Source organism: Ovis aries, chromosome 4, assembly GCF_016772045.2.
Source record: "Ovis aries strain OAR_USU_Benz2616 breed Rambouillet chromosome 4, ARS-UI_Ramb_v3.0, whole genome shotgun sequence".
Lineage (NCBI taxonomy): Eukaryota > Metazoa > Chordata > Mammalia > Artiodactyla > Bovidae > Ovis > Ovis aries.
In genome coordinates, this window is record NC_056057.1 from 47182641 (window position 1) to 47202758 (window position 20118).

Sequence of the window (20118 nt, forward strand, 5' to 3'; positions counted from 1 at the left end):
AATGGACATGCCCAAAGGAGCTTCTTTGTTATTATGAATAGGAAAATAAAACAAACACAAAGTCCCATCAAAAGGTTTTCTGACTGGAAATACCACATGGGAGACATAAAATAGCAAAATAATGTGACAGGACTTTTCTGGTGAACGGATTTGGAAACTAGATTTCAGATGATGTTGAGTATTGATATTGTTCCTGGCTTTTGTCACCCTTTGAGTATTCTAAGATCCAAATGTTGAAGGGAATGGATGTATATAAATGACTTTCACTGAAAGTTTGAAATGACTCCTTAGTCTCCCTCTCCATTTTATTGCTAAAGGAAAAGAAAAGTTTTAGAGGAATTATTTTCACTCAAGTCTTCATATTAGATAAGCTAAAAACAAATATACTTCATAGGCACACACATTTGGAGCAATATTAACTTTAAAACAGAAGAGAGGTCATTTGACAAACTGCTGTTGATTTGTGTTGAACATTTCATTGTGATCCTGGTCTTTATAGATCATAATTTCTTATAGGTACTTTTATTCATTTTTTTTTGTTCAGTAAATATTTATCAGGTGTTTGCTATGTGCCAAGCATTGTGCTATCAATAGGCATAAGTTGGTGAGCAAACTGGGTGTGGGTTCTCCTCTCGTGCAGCCTTCCATGAAGAGAAGATGAACATTAATCCAATGATCATGCCAAAGAGTGGGTAATTACGAGCACAGTGATGTGCTTTAAAGGAGGGAATGGTGTCCTACCCTGAGCATTTGACAAAGGAGTCCAGTGCATCCCAGACGGCTTCACTGAGAAAATGACACTTAACTGAGATTCGAGGGATGCCAAGAAGTTCACCAAAGGGGGAAGAAAAGCTTTGCAGACTTATGAACAGCTTATGAAAAGCGCTAGGGGCTGGTCCGTGTTGAGCCCCATGCCATGGGAATTAATTACTGAAATCTCCAAAGCTCTCTCTACATTTTGCAATGGAGGAAAGATTGGCAGAATAAGAATACAAGGTTAAATGTAAATTTTAACCTTTCTGTTTTTATCGTTTTATAATAACGAAGATAATATTTTTAAAGTTGAAAGTTATCAAAATTCTCATGAATCAAAATGGGGATTTATTAGATTGATATTTTTATAGGAACCCCTTTGTGAGGCTCCATTATCTTTAAACAAACTTCTGACTGGTTGAGGAATTATTTTAACTTCCACAAAATTACCTGGCACGTGAGGATGTATACTCTTGTTGGTTTCTGGGTCTTCAGTCTCTAAGGAGTCTTAGAAGCCATAGCTCCTGAATGAGTAAAAGCCAACATGATGGACCTTGGGGCAGTTTTGATGTTTCCTTCTTTAGTATTCTCTCCACTGCTGCACTTCCCTGGACCCAGAAAATCTTAATGAATCCTCCAGGGGGAAACTGGCAGGGGTGGGGGATGGGGAAGAAACAGGCACCTCAGCTCGTCTTCATCCCTAACTGGCCAGTGCTTTACCCTTTTACTTTCTTTGTCTCACTCATGTCCCTGGTATAAGCGTCCTGTTGAGCTGGACTTTGTTCTGTGAGTGCTGCTGAGAGGTATGCTCTGTGTGTTCTGTCCCTGCATCTTAAATCTCTCTCCTAGGGAAACTCAGGTGGATACTTAAAGGCTACTAGTAAAGGAGCCTTCTCCAGTTTCAGGCACTCCCTTGGTATGCTGCTGCAGTTAGCTCTCGGCTATTATTAGTCTTAACTCCAAAGCATGATAAATGTACCCTGGGTAGCAAGAATGTTCAGTGGAAACAGTGAGCACTGACTGAGGGTTGGGTGGTAACAGGACAACATTGCTTCAGAACCTAGATTAGAAAACCATAATCTGATGAAAACAGGTTTTTTTTTTTCTTGTTAAAAAGATTTTATTCAAGTATAGTTGATTTACAATGTTTTAATTTCTGCCCTACAGCAAGGTGATTCAGTTATACATATATATTCTTTTTCATATTCTTTTCCACTATGGTTTGTCACAGGATATTGAATATAGTTCCCTGTGCTATACAGTAGGACCTAGTCGTTGGCTAAAATAACTTTTTGAGAGCTGTGCAAAGTGACAGGTGAAACCACACCCTTGTGTTGTTCAGGGAGATATCCCTCCACTGTTGAATAGAACCATTTCAAGAAAGCCTGCCTTGGCTGGAGTCTGCACTGCTGCTGGGCTTGGCTGAGGCTGGGCTCGGCTACTGTCTCACATAGTACAGAAGGGCTTCATGCTAGAAAAAAGCTCTAAGAGCCCATAGGTCCATTATCTGAAAGGAGAGAATTTGACTTACTCAAATCTAGTCACCATGGATCCTTCATAGTGGACAGTAATATATAAGCAGTTTTCATTAAGGAGTTATTACTTTCTTTGGGTGCTTAACTCTCTAAAGGCCATTCTGAAGGGTTCTGTAGGAGCTCTTAGGTCTAATAGCTCTGTACCACCCTTGAACTAACTCAGGATGTTGAGAGGTCATCCTGGGTGCTTCTTCCACTTCTGCTGACATTCAGCAGTCCCAAGGGGCAAATCTTCAATTCCCAGACTTCCTGTGTCTGCCAAACCTGCCAGGGTTTTGAGCTCTCAGTGCCCCTAGCATCTGTTTTCTACTCCCAGCCCCCACAGTTGAGCCTACTGTAACTATATGTAGAAAAACGCTTCCCATATGTGTAGCAGTTTATTATTTTCTGAGGCTTTCTTATTGATCATCTCATTTGTTCCTCACAGTTAGTTTGTAAGGCTGTAAATTGTAATGAAACAGGTTTCATTATTGTCACATGCAAAACAGAAAGTGGAACTTTGGGATGAAGTTTATAATGTTCGGTATTTACTCATCACAGGTTTATACCAAACAAAATTTTGAAGCATTCTGTCGTGGAAACAGGTAGGGAGAGAAGAAAATATCACACAGGAGGGAAATCAAAGCCCTGGAGCAAGACAGACCCCAGTGTGAATCCTGGTGCTCTGGGACCTGTGGTTAACCAGTGACTCTCTGAGCCATGCTCCTGAACTGTAAAATCAGAATAATGATTCTGCCTCACAGAATTGTCACAAGGATCAAATGAGATTAAACTTGCAAGGCATTTAGTTCAGTGCCTGATGCATAGCAGCTGCTCACCAAAGGACATTCCTCCTCCCGACCCCTCCCTACCATCTCCCCAATTGCCAAAAGGTATAAAGTGACAAGATACTCAATGTTTAATTGTGAGTAGCTGGTTGCAGGCAGTCCTTTTCACCTGCAGGTGAAAAATTATAGAGAAAATACCCTTCCATGGAATGGAAACTGTATCTCAACTAGAAAAGAGAACAACTTTACCTGGACAGTTTGGAGTAGACTCTTCTGAGAAAATACTCCCAGGATGAGTAATTGTGAGGCCCAAACATGTGTGCTTATGCCCAATTGCCAAGTTGAGAGTTGCTCCTTTGTACAGATTTCTGTTGTAGGCTATTTTGAATCACTTCATTACAAAGTTAAGCATCCGCAAAAAGATAACAAATCATGAAACATGTCGTAGAATTGTTCTACACATAGAGTGTCCCAGAGCTGAAATTATGGCCAGAACGGGGCCATGCATAAAACAGGTATTCAGTATGCAAAAAAGCTAACAATAATGAAATTCTGACTAACCCGTGGGCAAAATTAGGAATTTTTTTTCAGTAGATATTTGCAGCTGACATTTAAACTAGAGTTGCTGAGAACGGGGGTGTTGGGAGTTCTGATTTACTTAGAAAAACCATGAGACTCAGCCATTCATGAAATAAAGCACTAGGTCTAGTCTTTTAAGGAACCACTTGTGGGAGAAATACCAGACTGAAGCAAGGAAGCCAGCTCTCTAGTCTCATTTCTGCCACTGGTCAATCATGTCACTTTGCCTTCCTAGGGGACATGATCCTCGCCTATTAAACTCGGGGCTATCCTAACACATATTCTGCACTTCCATGAATAAGGCGCATGAATAAGGCCATACGAAGCCTTCCATGATCAGGCTCTTCAATTATCATTCTTGTCTCTTCTCTCACTTTCACTCAGCCTAGGCTTCAGCCACATAAAATTATCGATACTTGCAGGTCTCCAGCACATGTGGGTGCATGTAACTGGCAATTCAGAACCCAGAGACCAAACTCAGTTAATTTTGTGGAGATGAATGTTTTTTGAAAGGAGACGCCTTCTCTGTGGGGAAAGTACCGAGCTCTGTTCTGCTTCCTTATCCTTCCTTCTTTATAAGGTGTGGATGCTGCCAATGAGGAGCAAGTAGGCGAGAGCAGGGCAAGTCTCATGAATCCAGGATGACATGGAAAATGAAACATGGTGGGAGGTTAGGAATCAGAAAAGAGGAGGAGAGCATGTGAGCTGGTGAGGGATCTAGCGTGTTCATGAAAGTATTTGAAACAGTATTGCTGTGCATAATGGGAAGTTGAAATTTATATAATAAATGTCTCATGAGTATAAGATATATGATGCCCCACTTCAACCATTGAGTGGAAAAAGAGCCATTGCTTGTGAAGATGGCTTATTTTTTAATAATCTATCTCTTTATTTCTTTTATTTTTGGTTGTGCTGGGTCTTCGTTGCTGCACGTGGGCTTTCTCTAGTTGTGGCAAGCAGGGCTGCTCTTTAGTTGTGGCGTGTGAGCTTCTCATTGCCGTGACTTTTCTTGTGTAGCATGAGCTTGAGAGTGCACAGGCTTCTGTAGTTGCAGCTTGTGAACTCTAGAGCAAAGGCTCAGTGATTGTGGCACATGGGCTCAACTGCTCCTTGGCATGTGGGATCTTCTAAGACCAGGGATTGAACCTGTGTCCTCTGCGCTGGAAGGTGGATTTCCATCCACTGTACCACCAGGCAAGTCCAAGATGGCTGTTTTAGAAAGGCTGTAGGGTCAAGGACTAAGTGGTTGACCTTGCAAGTCTAGGATGCGCCACGCTGTGTAGCACGTCGGTAATGCTGCACCCACCTACTCCTCTCAGTCTGTAAATGTTAGCTGCTATGAACTCACATTTGTACCTTTCCCTGGAGAACTGCCCTTATTGGAGGATAATTGCTTCCTTCCCTTCATAGGTGGCCTTCCCCTGTCATCTCCTTCCTTCCTCATTTCCTTACAAGTGTGTCTCTTGAGAATACTCCTCATAAATCACTTGCAAAATTACTTAGCTCTGGCTCTGCTTCTAAGGACGCAGTCTAACCCTCTCGTGGAGGCAGACTTTCCTGATCAAGGGGCTCCAGAGGATTGCTGTCAATTGTGCATTTGCCCAGATGGAGCCTCTTTTAAGCTACACTTTTCATCCCATTAGTGGTGTAGTTAGCAAAGTTCTTTTCTAAGTTGGATCCATCCTTTTAGGCTCTTAGGTGTTTACACCCTGGTGACTCTCTTCCTGCTGCAATGTCTGTAGTAGGTAAATGAGTCAGTCATTCATCACGAAAAGGACTGAAAGAAGATATTGCCTTTCCGAGCTTTGCTTTTTCTTGTTCCTTCTCCTTGCCACCTCTTCAAACCCTGAAACAGCAATTGCTTTCATCTCATGAACACTGAACAAATTTAGGACCCAAAAGGCGGCTGGCAGGTTGCCCAGTGTGCCATCTGCCATTCTTCCTACACTAGGTGGGCCCCCTCTTGATTGGCAGCTTGTGGGCTGGCTGTGATCCAGGCTGAGGATTAGAGAAGGCCTGGAAGATACATTCAGCATCATTCTTTGCAGAACCAGGTCTCCATCTGGGTTTTAATTTGTTGGACAGTTTTATTATCTGCCCAAAGGGAAGGAAATATACATGGGAATACAAGAAGTATGCAAGAATATATATAATATACAAGAATATATTTTGTGAACTGATGAAATAGACACATGTGAAACCACATGGATACTCTCAACCTTGGTTTTGCAGAGAGACTGAAGTGTTCACTGAACTGAGATATTGACTCCGGAGGTGGAAGTCATTAAATTCTGTGAAAATGTGCTCACGGTGACCAAAACAAAAGTTTGAGGACCCGTCCATCCACTGATCAAAGGACAGGAACCAGTCATTTAATTCCAGTCTTACTCCTGATTTGTTTTGCAAGATCGATTCTGTTCCTTCATATGCCCTTCTTGTCCAAAAGCAGGGTGGCAAATAATCTTCAGCAAGTGGTAATGCTTAATTAATTGTTGATAAATTGTTTGGGGATGATGGAATTATACAGAAAATGTATGAATCATGATGATGCCACTTTCATTTACCATTCTATAACTTTCATGTTCAATTATAATACCTTTTCTTAACAAAAGGGCAAGATTTTTAAGTCAATGATCCACAGACTTCTAAAGCTATACAGAAAGTTGTTTGTCTCCCCCCAAAATGTGTATCATGTAAAGGAGATGTAAGAGTGAATATGTGGGTGAGATACCCCTGATACATTTTGAAATATTTGTAGTTGTTCCAAGTAACTTAGTAAATAAAAAAATCTTAAACTTGTTATTTTGGACATAGTCATTTTACACAAGATAATTGGTTCCAATAAATGAGCAGAATTGGCTTATGTGGCAACTGTATTGATTTGTCTCTACACAGTATCTTTGAGATTTTCACATCTTATTAATCATAGTAGGTCTGGAGATTAGGGTTGTTAATTCCTTCCCCTCCACCTTTCCTCTCATTCAGTGATTTGGGGCTCTTTATTTTAAGTTATCATGTCCTTTTGCTATTAAGAAAGCTCATCTGTGAAAGTAGAGGCATTCCATTTCTTCCTCCATCTGATTTTGAATGGTACTTGCAGGCTCCAAAAGATCAAGAGAAGCAGGACTGAGCAGACAAGCACTAGGGACACAGAGGGTCTCAAAGCTCACTCCGCACTTACCCACCCTGACATGGAGGCATTTCCACCTCCTTCGCGCCATCCCTCAGAGCATGGACATTCCTGGGGCAAAGTGCTGAGGATACAGCATGATGACAGGTGAGGAGGGGAGGAGGTTAAAAGCTCTGGGCCTGCAGGAAGCATGCTCCTGTTGATCCCTTTGGCTTCTGGATTTCTTTTGGACTTACCTCCTTAAGTCTGTCTTCCCTACTGAGGCAGGTGAGGCAGAGGATTTAAGGCCCCTCATACATGGTTGGAGGGTTTACTACAGGAGAGAATGGGGTTGTGGATAGAAAGCCTGATGAGAAGGTCTTTTCTTTCTTAACATATTATTCATACAGTTTTTAATAGGTAATTCATTCATGTTATTTAAACATCATGAAGACAGTGAAAAATCTGTCTCCCGTGTCTTATTCCCATCCTCTCAGTTTCTGGATGTGATGTTGACTTTTGCACTAAGAGAAATATATTTTATTGTGAAAGTCAATGTCTTTAATTCTCATTTCAAGGAATGTTCTTTTTTTTAAAAAAATTGAAAGTGGTGCTGATCCTATATTTTAATTTTCTTGAAACTACTAGTATGATGAATTATATTAATATAATTCTAAATAGTAGATCATCTTTTTATCATTATTCCTTAATGTACTGTTGGATTCCATTTACTAATATTTTATTTAGGATTTTTACATTGACATCCGTAAGAGACATTGACATCCGTAAGAGACATTGACCTTTGGGAATTTTTTGTGGACACTCTATCATCTTTTGGTATTAATATTATGCTTACTATATTAAAACAATTTGGAAATGTCCCTCTTATTGTTCTTTCCTGGGACAGTTTAAGTAGCATCACAATTATATTCCTTTTCTGGGTTTGGTAAACTTTTCTGGTAGAAGCATGTTGGCATGACTCTTTTTAGGGATGGCGGAGATCACTTTGATAGCTTCCTGTGAAAAATGGATACTATAGATTTTCTATTGCTTTTTTGAAAATTGAAGGCAGGAAAGGATAAGAGTTGCACTGCTTGATAACTGGGATTCACAGACCTGCGGCTCTTCTTCTTGGCTTCCTGTATACATGGCTGTGTCCGTGGTTGATGGTGTAGCTCCTTCTCCTTTGCTTCTGTGCACTAAACCAGGTCAGCTCACTCCCGTTTCTACCTGCAGAGCTGCGAGCGCAGTCCTCTTGGAGTGGGCCTCTTGACTTAAGAATGTGTATTTTTGTCAATACTTTCTGAGACCACCATAGCTGAGTTCTTGCATAGAAATCGCTGCCTGGCTCCTCTCCAGTTTCTTTCATGCAGCTTCTGAGTGAACTTGATTGTTTTTGGTAACCCCTACAAATATTTTAGAGTTTCTTCTCCTAGTTTTGCCAAAAATTGAGTGTGATTTTGGATGACTTTCAAGAGGAGAAAGGAAAATGCTGACCATGTACATATTAAAAGCATGTACATATCAAAACTCCGTGTTGATCTTTGGGGAGCAATGCTATTTTCATTGATTCACTTTTCCTTTACTAGTATAAAAGGGCCAAGAAGGCCATCATACTACTTTTCATCTGGTCCACTTGAGTTCGGGATCCTGAGACATTGCTCTTCAGCCTAAGGGAATGACTTCATGATATCTCTCTCTCTCACCCCCAGAGCCTGAAGAATTTGGAAGGTCCAGGACCTGAATTATACCTACCCTTTCACCCCCTCGGGCGGGTGTCAGATGGTCAAAGGAGGAGAGACTGTGAGAGAGGTCCAGCTGATGGGGGCTGTGAGAGGGCAGGTCTACATATAGCAACAGGTTGCAGGGGTGGTTCTGTAGGAATGTAGTGTCAGGGAACCCCAGCTTCAATGACACAGGTTTGTCGAGAGTCTAGAGCATGCAACAAAGCTCCAGGCAGGCAGCTAAGTCTGCCAGCATTAGCAGGATCCAGAGTCTCCACTGAGAATGAGGGGCAAGTGATGAAAGACATGTTCTGAGATCTTGGGAGATTGGACTTTAGGCAAAGAAATAAAGGTTGTGTAATTAGGGCTGGCTTCCTGGGCATGCAGCCTGTGTCATGACTGTTTCAGGCTCAGAAGGGGCCCCCCATGATTTACTGCCCTGCTGTCCCCGTCTTGAGATCCTTAATACTTCCTGAACAAAGGGCTCTGAATGTTCATTTGCGCTGAACCTTGTGAATTCCGTGGCAGGTGCTGTGTGTAACTCAGGATAGAGCTCAGGGAATTCCTATGCATCCTTTATATTTCAGTTCAAGTCTTCAAATATATTCTATCTTCCTTTTTGTCCTCATCATCTAGTGTGCCTCAGTAAACATTCAATAAATTAGTGTAGTGGTCACCAGAGGGGGAGCACAAGGTTTGGGTAATTGCCCTTGGGCTCTTTCAGTTCCCCTTTGTCAGGACTAAGATGGAACTCAGAAGCTGAGTTGGGAATAAACCCCAGGTTTCTGAACTCTAGGTAGTGGGATGTGTGAGGACCAGGAGCTGGCCCGTTGAAGGTGCACAGATGAGTGATGCAGTGTGGTACCATGTATGTGATGTATGTGGTACCCTAGTACCCTAATACCTTGCCCCCAAATCCAGGTAGATATAGCACTCTAGTTCAACGGAAAAGTTTGGAGATGAGGAATTTTTGTGGAGGATTAGCTTATTCTTATTTTCCATGTGGCTGGTACAAATAGTTCTGCAGTTTAAAGCCTCTTCACTGTTGATGCCCTAAGTATTTTCACACTGTGGCCCAGGGTAGTCTTCCTGAGTGCTTATCAGGGGAGCTTTTTGTATGTGCCAACCATTCTTCCCTGGTGGCTCAGACGGTAAAGCATCTGCCTGCAATGCAGGAGACCCAGGTTCAATCCCTGGGTTGGGAACATCCCCTGGAGAAGGCAATGGCACCCCACTCCAGTACTCTTGCCTGGAAAATCCCATGGACCGAGGAGCCTGGTAAGCTACGATCCATGGGGTCGCAAAGAGTTGGACATGACTGAGTGACTTCACTTCACTTCACATCCCATAGGAGAATGTGGGGCCAGTATGGGACTTGCACTGAGATCTCTATGTCTGCCTCATTATCAAGCTCTTATTAAGTGGTTTTGTAGCTAACTTTCAGATAGTTTCTGCATTTTTATAATCAGTCCCACCTTTAACCTTCCTAGCAGCCCACTATCTTTTTCTTTAGAAACTAGGTATTCTTGCCTAACCCTCTTTTCTTTTCTTTCTTTTAATAGGTAAGATAAACAGAATCCACAAGTGAGTGATCAACATTCCCCCATCCTTTTAGGTACTTCCTTTTTGTTCCTGTACTACCGTGGGATACATAGAAGCAGCCCAAATCACCCCCACTAGAGTGATACTTCTTCTGAATTTGTAAGAGGTTTTACAAATAAATAATGACCCTTCTTTAGAGAAACCAGATGGAGTAGGACATGCATGGGGATGTTAATTCTTCTTGACCTCAGCAGAATATCTGAAAATCAACCCCTTACTCAGATCCAACAGTTCCCCCTGGTCATATTCAGTTCAGTTCAGTTTGGTTCAGTTGCTCAGTCATGTCTGAATCTTTGCAACCCCATGGACTGCAGCACACAAGGCTTCCCGCTCCATCACCAACTCCTGGAGCTTGCTCAAACTCATGTCCATCGAGTCGGTGATGCCATCCAACTATCTTATCCTCTGTTGTCCCCTTTTCCTCCTGCCTTCAATCTTTCCCAGCAACAGGGTCTTTTCCAATGAGTCAGTCCTTCACATCAGGTGGTCAAAGTATTGGAGCTTCAGCTGGTTGTATTAGGTAGCCTTAAAATTTTTTGGAGTTCTCCACTCTCCATTGGGTGCATGGAAAACCACAAAAGGGCCTAAATACCTAAAGCTACTAAAATACGAAAAAGCAATTCTCTGTATGTTTAAAATATATTAATAATGATCCTAAAAACATGCAGGAAAAATTGATTTAAATGTTTTGCCAGAAAGCTTGCTCTAATTCTTTTTCCAGGTAGAACAATGTATAATATAAAACCTAAGCCTCTTCTATCTAAACACTGCTGTCTGGAATTCATTCTTTCCTCCTCTCACATGTTTCCTTGTGGGGTGCCACCTCCTGTTTTTAAGAACTCCTTATGGAGCTGCAGTTACAATGGCCACAGATACCCATGCTTGGTCGTCCTCCTGCCGTATCCTAGGTGTTGGTGACCCCTGTAGAGGGTCTAGAATTTACATCCATTTACATACTGAGTTCATCTGGAACTCAGTGAAAGTACCCAGAGACCCAGAATTTATGCTGAGGGGGCTCAGATCCAGAAGAATAGGTCTCAGAGAGCAGGAGTCTTGGGCTTCACTCCAGCTGTAGCTCTGACAGATAATACAGGGTTTAGATTGGACCGGAGACTCAGATATGCAGCTCTGTTGTTTCGTTTCTATCCTGACTCCTAAGATTTACCTTTGCATCAGCAGTCAGTTAACTACGAATCCTGGCAATACTCTGCTGCCCCACAGAACATACAGTTGAGAGAAATGGACTGGAAAATGATCACTTTCAGCCGAGTTTTAGGGGCTTTTTGATGTGTTCATAGGTGTGTGTCTCCCATTGTAGATCATGGTCTATTCCAGCTGAAGTTCCACATTCCTATTCCTTTGTAGGTGTTTTCCCTTAGCATTGCAAATAAAGAGATGACCCTATCAAGCTTGGCAAGATAGCAGGAACTTTTCCATGCGCAAAAACTCATAGTAGATTGAGAGGCATTAAAAACAGCAACCCACACATTGCCTCAGGGAGGGCAGGCAGATATCAGGGCTCTACCAGATACATGCTGGGGAGCAGTACATCACCAGGGAAGACCAGCTGCTCAGGGCTCCCCCACCACCCGCCTTCAGTGTAGAGGTGGGGGCCTAGAGGCATACAGTAAATTAAAGTACAGAATTACATTCCTTTTACATGTAAAAGTGATTTCCACTGTAGTCTGTTTATCTCATCCAAATTAAACATTTTAATAGCATATCCAAAATAATCAATAAGTTTTCCTATGCAAACTAATATGACAACCCAGCACACAAAATACAAATCTTCCAATTAGAAATGTTTTATGCTTACCAATTTACAATTTCATTCCCATCACATTTAAACAGTATTCTCATTAGCTTTGAATGTTTCTTTCCTTTAGTATGTGCTTATTCATCAGGAGTTAATTTAGTTTAAAAGTATTACAGGTTTTTTGTTCCTGCATAAATTCTCAACTAGCAAATGAGAACTATAGGGTCATTTGAATAACAGTGCTATTAGGAATTGGACTTTATTGTAAGATTTTGGTTTTGCATTTGTGTTTCATTAAGTGATAGTTTCTCTTTTCTTATTTACGACAGTTGACAGGAAACATCAACATTCCTGTGATAGAAACAGGATGGTTTAATTCTTGAATCACTGGACTGTCCTACCCCAGATTGTTTACTGACTCATTTTAGGGAGAATGTTTCAGTTTCAAACTGATTATCTCTGAAATGGATTCATTCAGAGCATGCCTGAACCTAGCATCAGACCATAGACCATACTGAATTTACCAAAGAAATGGTGCTTTGCAGGGAATACTGGGCAATAGCTGTGTCTTCAGGCTTTGCCTGGCGCATGCAAACTGTTTTCTTGGCTGTGCTTTCCATTTGGAAACTTGTACAGTTACACAGAAGAGCTTAATAAATATTGTATAATAATAAATATTCAAGACATATGGTTCTGGTTCTTATGTAAATCACATGAAAATATATTCTGTTTTCACAATCATTTATAACTACCATGTCCACCAATTTAAAGGATCTATGACTTGTGAGAACCCTCACATTTCTTGCTTTCCAATTTAAAACGGCTATCTTAACCTACCCTCTCTCCCTTCTTTTCTGTCTTAAAGAACAATGTAGATGTTCACCTGTTCCCTCCACTTGCATCTTTGTTCCCTTTCCCGCCTGCCTTTTTGAGGGCCTTCATCTGTCCATCATCACTTGTTCATTTGTCCTTTGCCACCAAATCATTCTCTTAAGTCTCTAAAGAGGAACATATTTCACTAATCCTAAAAGACAAAGCATCAAACCTTCACTTTCTCCTTCAAGCAATTCTCCTGTATTCCTCATCTATTTATTCTTCAAATTTATTTAAAGAGTAATATATGTGCCCTGCTCCACTTTATTTTCCACATGACCTTTAACCTTCTACAATTGGCTACAGTTCCCCCTATGACCTGGGATCCTGAAGGATTACCAGTAATCTTGTTAAAACCCCTCCATGTCCATATCTCTCCATAATAAAATCTTCCCTGTTTCCCATGCCAAAAAAAAAAAATGCCCCCGAGCTCCTTTTGGAGAAGGAAATGGCAATGCACTCCAGTATTCTTGTCTGGAGAATCCCATGGACAGAGGAGCCTGGCGGGCTACAGTCCATGGGGTCAGGAAGAGTCAGACATGACTGAAGTGACTTAGCACAGCTCCTTTAATGCTCTGTGCAGTGTATGCACATTGCTCCATAATCCTCAATACGATCACGCTTGCACGATCCCTTTGTCTTTCAAAATCCACAGCAAGAAGTGGAAGCCAAGATTACAGTTGGTTTCCCAATCTGTCACCCTGTTTCCTCTATATTTCTTTCTCTTGTAAGGTGTTTATCTAGTTTACACATCTCTTCATGGATGCCCACCCCCTTTCTCTTCTACCCCTACCAGTCAGCAAGTTGCTACCTTCTTTGGCTTTTGTGGACACCTTTTACTTGAGCAGCGTTTCAGTTCATATTGTTTCTCAGTGTACGTCAGACGCTGTACATTAACTCACTTAATCTTTACTTATTACTTCACTTTGCAATGAAAAACTAATGGTCAGAAATCGCACAGCTTGTAAATACAAGAACCAGGATTTTAAACAATATTTGGAATCTTGCTGGTTCCAAAGTCTGTGTTAAGGCATTAACCTGTTTTACTTCAACTTAAATGTAATTAATACATGCCCTTGAAAATCTATCTTGTCCCACTCATCAGGCAGGAACAGTGCTCACCCTCTGGGCCCCAGCACAGACCATTCCATAAATAGGACGTGAATACAAAGCATTCCTGGAAAGGGAGGGAGCAGAAACCTAGAAAAACTTTAGTCTAGATTCTTATAAACTCTCCTGTTCTTATGAACTTTTCCAAACTGCTTTTCAGATATCATTTCTGCCTTTTTATGACATAAAATTAAAGGTCTAAGTGAAGAACAAGATTTCTTTTGCTCGTTTTATCATTCCTGTCCTGAACATCTTCCTGTCTCCATAGAACCAAGGGAAATCATCCCACGGACTATTCTGTGATCAGAGACACTGGTTGTTATAGGTGATTTGCTGGGTAGCTGGGCTGCCGGGGGTGTGAGAATGGAAGAGAAAATGATCTGATTACCATTATTATAGTCATCAAGTATGACTGACAAAACAAAAACAAAAGCATTCTTCCCACAGCATGTTTTATGCATTTGCAAGGTTTACTTATGTGTCAGAACAAAGCACTGCTAATTCACTTCATAAAGAAGAGTCTTAGGTTTCAACCTCCCAAAGTAAAATTTTCTTTTGAACAGTATTATTTAAATATATATATATATACATTGTGAGGATATATATATATAGTCAAAAAGCATTGATAATTTATCTAATAAGAAAGATTATTTGATTTCAACCTCAAAAAGTAAAATTTCCTTTTGAACATTATTATTGAAAAATACACAAGTATACATAATGTAAATATATATATATATATATGATGGAACAATAGTAAAGCCAACTGGAAGTAACCTTACAAGGCTTTGTCTTCATCTGTGAGGGTAAGCAGATCTGCCACTTTATTAAATAGCCTATGATATGCATTTTCAAGGTGAAATATCATTTCTCTTACTTTTCTGTTACTATGGTAACCCTCCTACAGAATTTCTGCACACACCAATAACAAGGAGGGAAAGAAAGCATAAACATAAATTTCAATATTAACGCCCTTCCCTAAGTGTGTAAAACTGGATACAAGATATGCTGGAGTGTGGAACGTGCTGGTCACTCCTCCTTCCAATGGTGGCTTTTGCTGGGAACCTGCCTGGATCCTCTTAACTCTTAACTCTGGTGGGCAGAAATCTCTTAACTCTGATGTCCCAGTCTTTTCCACCAATCCCATCTCTACTGCCACCAGAGAAGGCAGCAGATGCCTCGGGGCAGAGAGGCAGGGGCAGAGAGGCAGAGCCAGAGCCCTGCCTGGCTCATGTTGATAACAGAGTCTGGATGCCTGAGTCACAGAGTCCTAACCTGTCAAAAGCAGCACAGCCACCCTGTGAAAAGTCAGGATCCAAAGGCCTGGCTTTTAAGGAAGACAGAAGAGCTAGGCCTGGGGTGAGGTAGGCGTTGGTGCCCAAGACCCAGGTGATTTTTGTCAAGTTTCTTAAGTCAGATTTATCTTTGATCTTCAGTTTCTCGATCTCTAACAGGACGGAAAAATACTTACCATAGAGTTATTGTAAAGATTAAGTGAGGTAATCACCATGGATGTTTTCTGTGGACTTACAGTACTATAAAATGCAGTTTTTCATTGTTGTGCTTATGATTGCTACTATGATAACAAAATCAACCACAACTACCATTACTGGGGGGAAAAATCCCCATGTGTTCTATCAAACCCTAAGTCATTGGACCCTAAGTCTTCCTTGTTATCTGCCTCTGTTCTTTATTCCAGATGTCTTATCTTTGCACTAGAAGATAATTGGTCCAGGATCTTTTAATCTGAAATGAATTTTAGTCTTCATTTGTTGCATTCATTTATGCCTCACTGTCTGTACATGGCCAGAATGTTTAATAAAATTTTCTTTTCCCTTGGCAATAAGAACGCTTAAAAACACCAGCTGGTAGGATGAAAAGGCATCCACTGTCAATTCTAAGCTAAAAATAGAAAGTGTAAGTAAATTTTTAAATGGAAAGGTGTATTTATCTATTTCTCCTTTGAGTGTCAGTTCCAAAACTGTTCAGTGAATTTCCTCCCATGAGGACGATGGGTTTTGGGCTTTCGGCATGAACATTCCAAGTATAATAACTCATAGAAGGTCAGATTCAGGGAAGCATGAATGAAAGTCATTTTTTACTCCAAAAGCAATAGCATAGAACATGGTTAGAAAGTGTTCTTATTGTCTTAATCTTATTCTTGAAGGGAGTATTATCATGTTAACTACTTTATGGGGAAAAGAAAGATATAAGGATAAGAGTCAGGATTCATGAAATCCAGTTTCCACTGTGACATCAAATTTATGGGTGACCTTGGGAAAACCATTTAACGCTTGTTTACCTGTTTCCTCATTTACAAAATGAATCAAAATTTCCCTACTCATATTAGCAGAGTTCTTGTAAAATGACTGATGCGATGTACTTTGAAAAACTAATTTTTAATATATTTCAAACCTTCATTGTTTAACTTTGTGTCAGTATTTGCTCTTAAGGGAAAAAGCCCGTTCTGTTTACAATGAAGCGTGACCCAGCTCTTATTCTTTTATACCCTCCTAGTAGCACCCTGGCAAGTCCTGTTGAGAAGTTTTTCACCAGCTAGTCTCAGTGGCTCCCAGGCCTTTGGAGAAAGGCCTTCAAGAGAATGAGGGAGTATGTTGTGCTTGTGTTAGCTTTCAGTGCACCAATATTGTGTCATTAATTACAGAATGTTTTCCCTCCCCAAAGAGGCCTATTGAGTAGTAATAAGATGAATTAGCTCATTCTGTTATGTTAATTTCTTTTTATTGGGAGGTTTAAATCATTAAACTAATGATCTCATCTATATTTTGAAGCAAGATAATAAACCACATGCAGTTATAATCATATTTAACACCAAAACCGTTCAGAATTTGGTAAATTGCTTTAAAAGATTCCATTATATTTTAATAGTGCTTTCTTAATGTAAAAGGAAAAGGGAAATACTCATAGAAATAAAAAAAAATAATGAAATGAATCAACAGGAAGATGTTTCACAACTTTTATTCTTCCAAATGCAATAAATGTATTATTGTGTTAAGGAATTCTTTAACAGAATGATAGAGGATTGAATCATAAAGATGAGTGCAGTACATGTAAGTGGGTAAGCACTGGCTGTACATCATCCCTCATTGGATGGCTGTTTCCAGGACTGATTCAGCCCTAGAACAAATGGTAATGTGGGTGAATATTAGTGCCTCAAAGATTCCACAGGTAATCATAAGTCTTTGTGACAAAGTTCTTCTGAGGTTTGTTCTTCTCAGAGATAGTTGAGGCAATTAGATAGCTTTTTTTTTTTCTTAACTTTTTTTCTTAAATTTTACTTTACAATACTGTATTGGTTTTACCGTACATTGACATGAATCCGCCATGGGTGTACATGAGTTCCCAATCCTGATCCCCCCTCCCACCTCTCTCCCCATATCATCTCTCTTGGTCATCCCAGTGCACCAGCCCCCAGCATCCTGTATCCTATATCGAACCTAGACTGGTGATTCATTTCTTACATGATAGTATACATGTTTCAATGCCATTCTCCCAAATCATCCCACCCTCTCTCTCCCACAGAGTCCAAAAGTTTGTTCTATAAAATCTATTTCAGTAGGCCTGCTGATTTTAGCAATATTTTTGTGATCCCTTCTAATTATGTGGAAATCAACACTAGATATTTTGAAATATAAAATGAAAATAATTTGTTACAAACTAATTTGTGATTTTATAAAGAATGGGTTACTAAAGTTTGCTTCATAAAGCTGAAAGAATGTTAACATTTATAATATATATATTATAACAATATAAAATTATATTATATAACAATATAAATATATATGTTTATTATATATGTATATAAAATTACATATTAATATGTAATGGTCCTTTGATATGTGGATGCGGGTTGAAGTCCTTGTTGGTTTTGCACTCTCTCTTAAATCCACCCACCTTCTCTCTTTTCTTGTACCTTCCTGGCTGCCTTGGGCTTTCATCCTCTCTCACCTGAACCACTGTAATTAGCCCATATTGGTCCCCCTGCCTCGCATCTTTTGCTCTCCTACACCCTTTCCTTTCCACAGAATACTGAGTGAAACTTCTACAAGCAAATCAAATCAATCCTGGCCTAAAATTCTTGAGCCAATCCTTGCCCACGGGATAAACCCTCTTTTCTGTTCATGTGTGACCACGCACGGTTCTGGGAACGGTCTATGCTCCTCTATGTCTCCCAGCCTCCCTTCCATGGAATATTCTTATTGACCTTTCAAATACCTTTAAGCTGTCACATGTTTCTGAGATGCCTTCTCAAACCTGCCTGGTCTAATCCTACACTTCTAATAGCTTTACCCTCTAGCTTACTTGACATTTAGTTGTCTTGGTCTATACATTTATCATTTCATATTGCAACTTTGTATTTACCTCTTGCCTTCTCATCTTTAATGAATTAATATATTCTCATGGTTTTTCACAGTGTCTAATTAAAGTGCAAATTAAATGTGTATTGACTGAAAGAAGGAAAGAATAAAGGAAAGAACAAACTTCTTCATTGGTGTAGGACTGGAAAAGTTTTCATTCCAATCCCAAAGAAAGGCAATGACAAAAACTGCTAAAACTACCCCACAATTGCACTCATCTCATATGCTACTAAAGTAATGCTCAAACTTCTCCAAGCCAGGCTTCAGCAATATGTGAACCATGAACTTCCAGATGTTCAAGCTGGTTTTAGAAAAGGCAGAGGAACCAGAGATCAAATTGCTAACATCTGCTGGATCATCGAAAAAGCAAGAGAGTTCCAGAAAAACATCTATTTCTGCTTTATTGACTATGCCAAAGCCTTTGACTGTGTGGATCACAATAAACTGTGGAAAATTCTGAAAGAGATGGGAATACAGACCACCTGACCTGCCTCTTGAGAAACCTATATGCAGGTCAGGAAGCAACAGTTAGAACTGGACATGGAACAACAGACTGGTTCCAAATAGGAAAAGGAGTATGTCAAGACTGTATATTGTCACCCTGCTTATTTAACTTCTATGCAGAGTACATCATGAGAAACGCTGGGCTGGAAGAAGCACAAGCTGGAATCAAGATTGCTGGGAGAAATATCAATCACCTCAGATATGCAGATGACACCACCCTTATGGCAGAAGGTGAAGAGGAACTAAAAAGCCTCTTGGTCAAAGTGAAAGAGGAGAGTGAAAAAGTTGGCCTAAAGCTCAACATTCAGAAAACGAAGATAATGGCATCTGCTCCCATTACTTCATGAGAAATAGATGGGGAAACTGGAAACAGGGTCAGACTTTATTTTTTGGGCGCTCCAAAATCACTGCAGATGGTGATTGCAGCCATGAAATTAAAAGGCCCTTACTCCTTGGAAGGAAAGTTATGACCAACCTAGACAGCATATTAAAAAGTAGGGACATTACACTGCCACAAAGGTCCATCTAGTCAAGGCTATGGTTTTTCCAGTGGTCATGTATGGATGTGAGAGTTGGACTGTGAAGAAAGCTGAGCACCGAAGAATTGATGCTTTTGAACTGTGGTGTTGAAGAAGACTCTTGAGAGTCCCTTGGACTGCAAGGAGATCCAACCAGTCCATCCTAAAGGAGATCAGTCCTGGATGTTCATTGGAAGGACTGATGCTAAAGCTGAAACTCCAATAGTTTGGCCACCTCATGCGAAGAGTTGACTCATTGGAAAAGACCCTGATGCTGAAAGGGACTGGGGGCAGGAGGAGAAGGGGATGACAGAGGATGAGATGGCTAGATGGCATCACTGACTTGATGGACATGAGTTTGAGTGAACTCTGGGAGTTGGTGATGGACAGGGAGGCCTGGCATGCTACAATTCATGGGGTCGCAAAGAGTTGGACATGACTGAGCAACTGAACTGAACTATGAATTTCAAATATCATTCCTTGGTTAATCATAAGTGTCTTTGCACAGACTGTTTACAAAATTGTAACCCAATTCCATATTCTTCTTTAATGCTGTTTTTCTTTCAACAACATTCATTCTACTAATTTAAAAGCTATTAAGTAAGATGAAGCCTTCAAAACTAATCAACTAAACCACTCCGGTCACTTGTGACCAGTAACTGCACTATACAATTGCTAATATGGTTTAAACTGAAGGCAAACATTTTTATATTTGAAGTTAATAGCAAATAAGATGTTAATAAAATTTGGAGCTCCATCTAAATGGAATTTTCCCTGTGGTTTTATTGTTGTGAACTGTAGAACTGAAGACATATATCACTTAAGATATATTTATTGGAGGGAACAATATATATTTATATTGCTAACTGAAGACCCCTATCCCTTAAATGTAAGGGTGAGCCTTATTGA

The 20118-nt window shown here is 40.3% G+C and overlaps 1 protein-coding gene and 1 non-coding gene across 3 annotated transcripts in view; both read left to right on the forward strand.

The window, feature by feature from the left end:
• Positions 1-20118, forward strand: part of LHFPL3 (LHFPL tetraspan subfamily member 3) — a 601760-nt gene that overhangs the window by 164345 nt on the left and 417297 nt on the right. The gene's annotated exons all lie outside the window — the stretch shown is intronic.
• Positions 9601-9672, forward strand: TRNAC-GCA (transfer RNA cysteine (anticodon GCA)). Its single transcript has one exon. It is a non-coding gene; the product is annotated as a tRNA-Cys (tRNA).